This window comes from Micropterus dolomieu, linkage group LG18, assembly GCF_021292245.1.
Source record: "Micropterus dolomieu isolate WLL.071019.BEF.003 ecotype Adirondacks linkage group LG18, ASM2129224v1, whole genome shotgun sequence".
Classification (NCBI taxonomy): domain Eukaryota; kingdom Metazoa; phylum Chordata; class Actinopteri; order Centrarchiformes; family Centrarchidae; genus Micropterus; species Micropterus dolomieu.
Window position 1 is genome coordinate 19311834 of NC_060167.1, and position 9772 is coordinate 19321605.

At 42.9% G+C, this 9772-nt stretch overlaps 1 protein-coding gene across 1 annotated transcript in view; it reads left to right on the top strand.

Moving 5' to 3' along the window:
- Positions 1-9772, top strand: part of camk1a (calcium/calmodulin-dependent protein kinase Ia) — a 30985-nt gene that overhangs the window by 13105 nt on the left and 8108 nt on the right. The window lies entirely within an intron of this gene.

Sequence of the window (9772 nt, forward strand, 5' to 3'; positions counted from 1 at the left end):
GTTTCAGTCTGGTTTTAGGAAGTACCACAGCACTGAGACTGCCCTGCTTAAAGTCACCAATGACCTTTTAATGTCTGCTGATGAAGGCATGTGCTCAGTCCTTGTACTCCTGGACCTTAGCGCTGCTTTTGACACCATTGATCACAACATCATGTTAGACAGACTGAGGCACTGGGTGGGGATCTCTGGTACTGCCCTAGAATGGTTTTCATCCTACCTGTCAAATAGGAAGTTTTGCGTGTCTGTAAACAACTATGTCTCTTCGTTCTGTCCAGTTAAATATGGTGTGCCTCAGGGGTCGGTCTTAGGACCCATTTTGTTTTCCTTGTATCTGCTTCCCCTTGGACATATTATCCATAAACATGGCATTTCTTTTCATATTTATGCTGATGACACACAAATATACTTGCCCTTCAGATCCACAGACCCTGGAATTCTGAGTTCACTTAACAACTGCCTTTGTGAAGTTAAAAAATGGTTGTCAAATAATTTCCTCCAGCTGAACTCAGACAAAACAGAAATCCTGGTCATCGGGTCCCAGCAGATGGTTCGCTTTAAATCACATTAAGCCTGTGGCAAAGAACCTTGGTGTTTGGTTAGATAGTAATTTAAATTTCGAGCAGCACACCAAAAAGCTTGTTAAATCATGTTTTTATCAACTTAGAAATATAGCTAAAATTCGATCTATGTTAACTTTTAAGGACACCGAGATCATTTTACACGCCTTCATCTCATCATGCCTGGATTATTGCAACAGCCTTTTCACCTGTTTAACCCAAAAATCTATTGATCGACTCCAGACTGTCCAGAACTCAGTTGCCAGGCTTTTAACCAGAACAAAGAAATATGACCACATTACTCCTATTTTAGCTTCATTACACTGGCTCCCAGTATGTTTTAGAATTGACTTTAAAATTCTATTGATCACTTTTAAAGCTCTTCATGGCCTCTCGCCTTGTTATATTTCTGACGCTTTAGCCCCATACACACCAGCACGCACCTTGAGATCCTCGGGCAGAGGTCTGTTGTCTGTTCCAGAGTCTTGACTGAAAACTAAAGGGGACAGAGCGTTTGCTGTCAGGGCCCCGAGGCTCTGGAACAGCCTGCCCGAGGAAATCAGGTCAGCTGAGTCAGTGAACTCTTTTAAGTCCCTTCTTAAAACATACTTTTGTAGGAGAGCCTTTCCCGATCTTATTTGACTTTATTTTATCCCTTTTATTTTATTGTATTTTACTAATTTTATATTTATCTGTATTTTAGTCTTTTCAATGTTTTCATGCTTTTATCTTGTATTGTTTTTTGTATTATTGTCTCTTGGGTATTATTGTCTTTACACATTTCTACAAATAAGGATTATTATTATTATTAATTAAAAACATTATTATTAATAGTTAGCTCACAGGAAATGGCTACTCACACACCTCTTTCCCTCTCCTTCTCTCCCTATCCCCTCGCTTTCTCTCAGGCTGAGCCACCCGCGCTGTAGCTACTTACAAATCCTCATATGGATCCTCTTTTTGTCCATGTTATCTGTTTATGAGGCTTTACACAGGGTGTGATTTATCCAAAGCAACTTGCAATTGCTGTTTATGTCAGAGGTCGCACGCCTCTGGAGCAGCTTGGGGTTAAGTTTCTTGCTCAGGGATACATTGGGGGATGTGTCACAGTGGGGAGTGGGAAGTAGGACCCAGGGCTCTCACACCAAAGGCATGCAACTTATCCACTGCGCCATCACCAGCCCACTACTTATAACATGCAACATATAATAACATTGTATTTATTTGTAATGCACTTTATATTTAAGTAAATCCCAAAGTGCTATATGATAAAACAGGTAGTGCTAAAAATAAAATAAATTATACGCTACTTTTATTTGTTTAAATTTCCCTTATTTTCAAATCTCATTGATGATCGTTATGACTCCTATCTGTAGCCCACTCTCCCTCTCTCTACCCCTCTCCCTACCCCCTAAAACCCACAGAACCTGCCTGAGCTTTCCAGAACAAAAAGCGGCTACTTCAGAGTTTATCATCAACCCATGATGCCTGCGCTCCTTTATTAGGGATCCCAGCAGCGAAGCTGCTGGAGCCCTATTGTTTTTGTTCAGATTCTCCTTCTCCTTTCTTTCTTTCTTCTTTTTCTCAACTAAAAGTGTTTGGGCAGCCAAAACTGCTGGACGAAAACTCACCAAAATTGGCATGTAGGTTGGAAATTCTACCCACTACTCAGGCAAAAAAATTGGCACTCATAGACCTCATAGTGGTGCTCTAACAATCAACTTTGGGTTTTTGCAATTATCTCGAAAACGGCTTCATTTAGATTAAAAGTTTTATCATCATTTTAATCTCTGGATTCATCTGCATCTTTGCTTCAATGGCCTAAAAATGTCAAATTATGTGACTTTTTATCACTTTTCTCAAAAACCTATTTTTGCGAACTTGTCCCAGACGGTTTTGCCAATTGACCAGAAACTTTGGCAGGATCATCTAACGACGTCGCTGTTGTCGCAAAAGTTATCAAAAGAATTTTGATTTGTCAACCTTTTTTTTTTTCATAAATTTTTACTTACTTACTTTACATACAAATTTACATAAATGCCCATAAATCAAAATTGGCTTCGGCTATTGTAACAAAACTTTACGCGTCTGTTCAGATGCTGGTTCCGAGCTTCACTGAGCAGTCTTGGGATATTCTTCCACTAGGGGGCGCTACACTTGCATAAAGTTTATACCTCGTAATTTGCTTCATGGATTCGTTCAAAATTTGGTTTGTACAATCTAGGTCACTACTCAGTTCATACATAAAATTTGGTAATGATTGCTCAAAGTGGTTTTGGCTTATTACAACAAATGTAAATTTCTAGACATTTCTTATTCTAAACTTCAAAAAATCTAAGAAAATCACCCGTATGTCTTGGAGAGCTGAACTTTGAATTCAGAAGTCAATCACTCTATATTTTTCAGAATATGCTAATTAATTAACATCTATATCTCCTTTTTTCAGAATTTTCTCACAAACATCTTGACTGTTGTAAGCGTTTTGTTTAAACTGACAAAACTATCCAGGTATGGCACATGTGACGACACTACCTCAACCTGTGAGGAGGTATTTGGTAACAGCCTTTCACCAACAGCTCAGTCAGTAAGTCACCTACTCTGGTAATCCCAAGTTCCAGGGTTCAAATCCCCAGGTGACTAAGTCAGCCTTGCTAACAATAAGGATTTTTCAAATCATAGTGAGTCTAAGTTCTCTATTTTATTAGGACCCCGTGACACTTTCCTCTTATTTTTCTCTGCTTAAAAGTGTTTGTGCAGCTTAAACTTTAAATCTTGGAAACACAAAATGTTGCAGGTGGGTTGTTTGGGGTCGTGGTGTAGTTAAGGAGAGGCAGACCACCAGGTTAGTTGCAAGCCATCCTTTAGTGGGGACACGAGGCATTAAGCAGTTACAAGCAACAACAACAACAGCGCGGGCTGGTGCACAAGGCTCCTAGGCTACATGCAGTAGCACCGCAAGGCCACACATAGACGAACAACCACTCACGCTCACACCTAAGGACAATTTAGGGTCACCAATTAACCGAGTTCGCATGTCTTTGGACGGTGGGAGGAATCCGGAGCACCCGGAGAGAACCCACGCAGACATGGGGAGAACATGCAAACTCCACACAGAAAGGCCAGGGCAACCAGGGTTTGAACCCATGACCTTCTTGCTGTGACATCTCCCTTTTCTTAATTAAGGAAAACTTCACTTGTACTACCAACTTGTGAATTTAACTAAAGCAATCACATAAAAAATCACATAAACATAATGGGTCACTGAGACCAATCGAACAATACTTCTTATCAGAATCAGAATCAAAATCAGTTTTATTGCCAGGTATGTGTACACATACGAGGAATTTGACTCAGGATTGTACATTGCTCACGATGTGCTTACTTGTACAAAAATAAAATAATAATATAATAATAATAAAATAAAATCAGACACAAACTACAGAGTAGACAACACTAATATACACACTATGAACAAAACAATATAGACATATTGACAAATAGTGCAGTGATCAGAGTGCAAAGCATGCAAGATTAAACTATTCTCATTATGTACATGTTGAAGGTGGATATGATATACAAGTACACATACATGTACACATGTACACAGTGTGATGGAGCATAGTGCAAAGGATGCTGGAAAAAATAAATAAGACCTATGACCTGAGGTAGGTGTATTGGTATACAGTATATGCAATATGACATAGTATGAACATAGTATAAACAGCACTGAAATAGAGAATGGTAAATAAATAAATAATAAGTGGAAACCAGTAAACAGGTGCTGATTAGAGACAGAGTTACTGGGTTATTATAACATAACCAAGTTCTGAAACCAGTTAAACATTACTTCTTATCTACCTGCATTTTCTACACCAGCTCTGTATAGAACTACAGTCCATGTGAAACTCATAGGTTCAGTCTGTTAGGGCGGCCATATCGAGAGAGTGCAGGGGAGTGATGCGAGACTGGGACAGCCGATGTGTCCAAAATCTGTGTTGGGCCAGAGGCTTGCGGACTGCTGTGCAGCCTGCTGGGAGTAGGTTGAGGAGAGAGCAAGCATGCCCTCTTGCTCTCCGTCACATCGCACTGTGGCTGCAGCCCACCGCATTCTGGTGAAGGCCTGATTTTGCGACGGCAGTGGTTCAGCCAGGCGGAGGAAGGAACCCTCGACCTCCACCAAATATGACTGTGGAGCCACCTTCCGCAGGCATACTCCCCGCCGCCAGATGCCTGTTCTGTCCCCTGGTAGTGGCTTCATCCTAACCGCGTCTCCCACTGCCAGCTCAGGCAAGTCCTTAGCAGTTCTGTCATAGATGAGTTTAGAGACTTGTTTCCTGTGTCGCAGTTTGTCCACTACATCTGTGGACAAACTGCGACAACCTGGGGCTCCAGAAGTGTGTGAGCCACTGGCAGTGCAGACTTCAGACATCGTGACATCAGACGTTGGGCAGGACTGCTGTCCATACCCTTTGTTGGGGTGTTTCGCCATTGTAAAATTGCCTTCCAGGCATCCTTACCTTACCGAAGGGCTTTGTTGCATAGATTTTTTGCGATTTCGACAGCTGCTTCCGCCTTGCCGTTGGATACCTTGGCGAGGAAGTGAGATGGTCAAACTCCCACTCCACAGCACACTTGCGGAACTGAGAGCAAACAAACTGGGGCCCATTGTCTGAGATGACCCTATCAGGTTGGCCATACTGTGCAAATTGAGCCTTGCAAAGTTTTATGGTCATCTCAGCCTGGCATTATGGTCTTTGCCTGCCTCTTCCTCGCTGTCTCCACAGTCTACGATGAGGATATCGTCACCTATAGGCTCCACCCCATCAAGCCCTTCTAGCAGCTCGTGTTGTTTTCGCTGGTAGACCCCTGGGGCAAACGACACAACAAATCGAAGTTTCAACCACCTCCAGAAGGTGGTCATGAGGCTGCTAGCCTGATCCAGCCTGCATTGCAGAAAAGCGTCTCTTGCATCCACCAGTGTGAATACTTTGGCTTTTGGCAGTTTATAAAGCACATCTTCCAGTGTGGGCATGATGTAATGCGATCGCCTGAGCGCCAGATTGAGGTGATGAGGTTGTAAACATATGCACAGCTTTTCAGGTTTTTTGACTTTGACCATATTGCTGATCCAGTCTGTGGGCTCACTGACTGATGTGATGTGGCCCTCCGCTTCATATCTGTCGAGCTGAGCCTTTACAGCCACCTTCAAAGCCACCGGGACGTTGTGTGGTGCACACTGCACCAGCTGAACTGCTGGAAGTGCACCTCTCTGGGGAGTGCCTCCACAGGGTTGTTGAAGACATCATGGAATGCTCTGATGACCGTACTTTTGGTGGTGTGGTGAGGCTGTCATCCGCCATGTTCAGCCCTTCTACTCTGAGCTCCTCTGGGATGGTGAAGTATAGGAGTCCCATCTCCTCTGATGTAGACCCCGACAACAGTGGCAACTGCCGTGTGTGCACTACCCCAAAATCTAGGTAATATTTGCAGCCCCGTACAACACACTCTGTAGTATAGACCCCTAATGATGGCAGACCTTGGTGAAAGTACAGTTTCAGGGTGGTGCTACTAGGTTTTAATTTCTCTCTGGGAGCTAGCCTCTTCTTGTCTCTGAGACTTAGGACATTGCATGTAGCTCCTGAGTCAAGTTGGCATCTCTGTAGTTTGCCATTTAGCCGAAGATTGACAAACCATTTTCTGCCTTTTGTTCTCACTGCACCGATACTCTCTGTTGCATACACATGATTGGTTTCCATGACTGTGTTGTCTTTGTCAGTGTTCAATCCCTCAACTGTGTGGAGTTTCCCATCTTTTCTCTTACTTTTATTACACACTCTTGCAAAATGATTGGTTGTGCCACAGGCATTGCAGGCCTTGCCATATACTAGGCAGTGTTCTTTTCCCCAACTATGCGATGTTCCACAGTACTTGCATGTAGAGAAACCCTCACCCTGCGATCACTAGTTTTTTCTGTAATGTTGGCTGATCTTTTGAATGTTTGTTTGCCTATGGCATTTACAGTGTCCAAGTGAGATCTCTCATGCTCCATGGATCTCAGCTGCCAATCACTCAGATCTACTGCTCGACATGCATCAATAGCACTGGCTAGCGTTAAGTCTTTTTCCCTTAGCAGCTGTCAGCATGTGCCCTCATTAGCAATGGCGATAACTATTTTGTCCCTGATTAGCTCATCTCTCAAGGCTCCATGTTCACAAGTAGCTGCTTTTTACCTGAGTCGAGTCACAAAACTGTCGATTGTGTCACCTTCCTCTTGTTTGCAGTAGCCGAAGATGTAGCGTTCATAAATCACATTTTTTGCCGGCTTGAAGTAGCGTTCCACAGAGTTCAATATGATGGTCATGTCCGCTTGCTCCTCGCTGCTCAGGTTCAAGTTGTGTTTATAGACATGTCGACATTCCGCTCCCATCACACTTCTCAGAGTCGCTGGTTGGGCTTGTCTGCTAGCCCTGTTGCTAAGGCAAAATCTTTGTAGTCCGCCCAGAAGATCTCCTGGTTTGCACTTATGTTGCCGCTGAGCTTCATCGGAGCTGGCGGGGGTATGGTTGCGGCCACGGCTATTCTGTGTGGACAAGGCATAAGTTGCAGTGAAAAGACAGTAACTTTCAAGTGTCACTTAAGCCTAGTTCACACTACACAATTTTTAGCCTGATTTGCCGCTCGGCGATGTCAGGCTGTGATTGGTGATAAATCAGCGGCTGATCGGCGGTTGCCAGTTGTTATGTGTGAACTACACAACGACACATCAAAACGGCTCCCCGACACATCACTGCCACATCGCCGACGTCTGCCAGATATCTAGCATGCCAAATATCTGGAAGAGTCGGCCGACTCGACATCCACATCCAGCCAATGAGAGCAGGCATACTTTTTCACTGCAAAACACTTCTTACTCCCCTCCAGCTCTCTCTGTAGCTCAGACAATCCCTGCTACATGCATGTGCTAATCCATTCTTTCACCCATATTCTTTGTCTTTATAATTTCTATCTTTAATAACAAACAACAGCTGTTTCGTGTGTAGGTCGCGTAATTTCCCGTTTCACATTTCATGTATGTTATATTGACAAAATGTGGTTTGGAGACCAGCGTCAGTGCCACAGCCGCTGTCAGCTCTTGTAGTGTGTGACCCCCGTCACTGATCAGTCACGCAGTATGAATGCCACAGCGACTCCCGTCACAAGACGGCAAGTTGTAGTGTGCCGACACTAAAAGTCGTGTAGTCTGTACGTGCCTTGAGTGAAACCACTTAGGGCATGTTCACTGGTGTAACAGGGACACTGCGCTGTCATCATAGAAACAGATCATTATATGTTTATTGCACCTTCAGTAATATCGGCTGCCTTCTCTTCAACACAGCTCCGCTAGGCTATTATTCACAACATGTAACCAATAAGAGTGCTGTGGGTGGGACATTGAGCAAATAAATAAGTAAATAAATAAATAAGTAAGAAATATACATACATACAGGCCTTTATATAAGCAAACCTACCCAGTCAAGATGTAGAAGGGGGTGTTGCCAAAAAAGTTTGGGAACCGGTGGTCTAGATGACATCTTTAAGTCTAATATCATCGTTTTTATTACTTGGAGAAACGTGCAGGAACTGTACTCATCCAGCCAATTGAAAAATGTGACAATAGGACTGGTGACCATGAATAAAATAACAGACAATGTTGCTTTACTGATGCTATTGTTACTGTTGTTACATAGTTGTGTGGCTAAAGGTCTCTTGTTAGCTGTGTTTAGAGGATTGCATTACTCGCCACAGTGCCAGCTCATGTGACCATTTTCCATGTCTCAGATGGATTAATTTTGAAGCTAACCAGCTTGAATGGTCGATCGACAAAATGACGTGGCAGCTATTTTGATAATCAAATCTATAAATATCTTAGGGTTTTAAACTGTTGGTCAGACAAAACAAGACATCAAAGACACCACCTTGGGTTCTGGGAAAAAGTGGCGTTAAATTGTCACTATTTTAATGGATTGGCCATTTAATAGACAGAATTATTAATTGCTTTATCAAGAAAATAACATGTAGTAAAAGCTTTTTCTCCACGCATGGCCAGAACAGAAACGTTGTTTTTAGTTGTAAAAATCTGCCCCTGATTCCCAGTATAAATGCAAATATCAGTGAATTTAGGGTCCTACCCTTCTGTCTCCCTGTCTTGGCCCATTGACCCATCTAAATAATAATAATCTATTTAGCTAAATAGATCATTACTCACCGACAATACAAGTTTAGCGCTCTTGACCCTCTGAGGAGACCCCGGCTGTAAATGCTGCAGACTTAAACACATTAAAATGCTTCTATGGGTCAATGAGAATTGGAGCTTTATGTGATTTTGCTTTGAGGTTATTTTAAGGACTTTTCAAAAATGAAATCGGAGATGTGTGTGAGAATCATTTCTCTTCATGTGCATCAGCTTCACTATGCAACGTTTCTGCTGCGCTGGTTCGTTGAGCACAAGATGGCCTCGGTACAAAGCCATCTCAAGGATTACCACTGATCCACACTGAGCATTTATTATGACATGATGACGGGGGGAAAAATCCACATTGGGAGGAGAGAGAAATGGTGTACAGAGAGACGGTCAGGTTGCATAAAACTCTGCTCTGTAATTAACTGTTAAGAATCATTAAAAGCAGAATAAACAGAAAGTGAGAGATGTTTGCTTCCTTATCACATGGTTGCCATTGGCAACTGCACTGTGAAGTCTGCATTCGTTTATTTAAGGTTGCAGACTTAAGTGAATAGGTGAAGAGTGCTAACTCCTCACATGCTCCACAGTGTGACAGATGGAAAAGGAGAGGAAATATATGCTACAACGTGAACATTGAATTTGCATTGTGTATTGCATGACAGTGCTGTTTCACACACATGTAAAAGGCCCCCGTGGTTGCTAACAATGTTTGTGTGTTCAGGCCTCCTCTTGAGTTCCCTCCCACGCTGTGGGGACACTGTAAACGCACACTATTCCCCCACTCTTCTACACCATAATCCATAATGTAGTCTACCTCAGAAACAGCCACACTACATTTACTGTATCTATTATTGAATGGATTAAAAATAGTTTTTGTTTGTTTTTTTTAAATTAACTGATATTACTATACGTGTCTGTTTGTGACTGTTGCTTCACCTCCTGAGTCTTTTGTCAGCACCCCCCCCCCCCCCCCCCCCCCCCCCCCCCCCCCCCC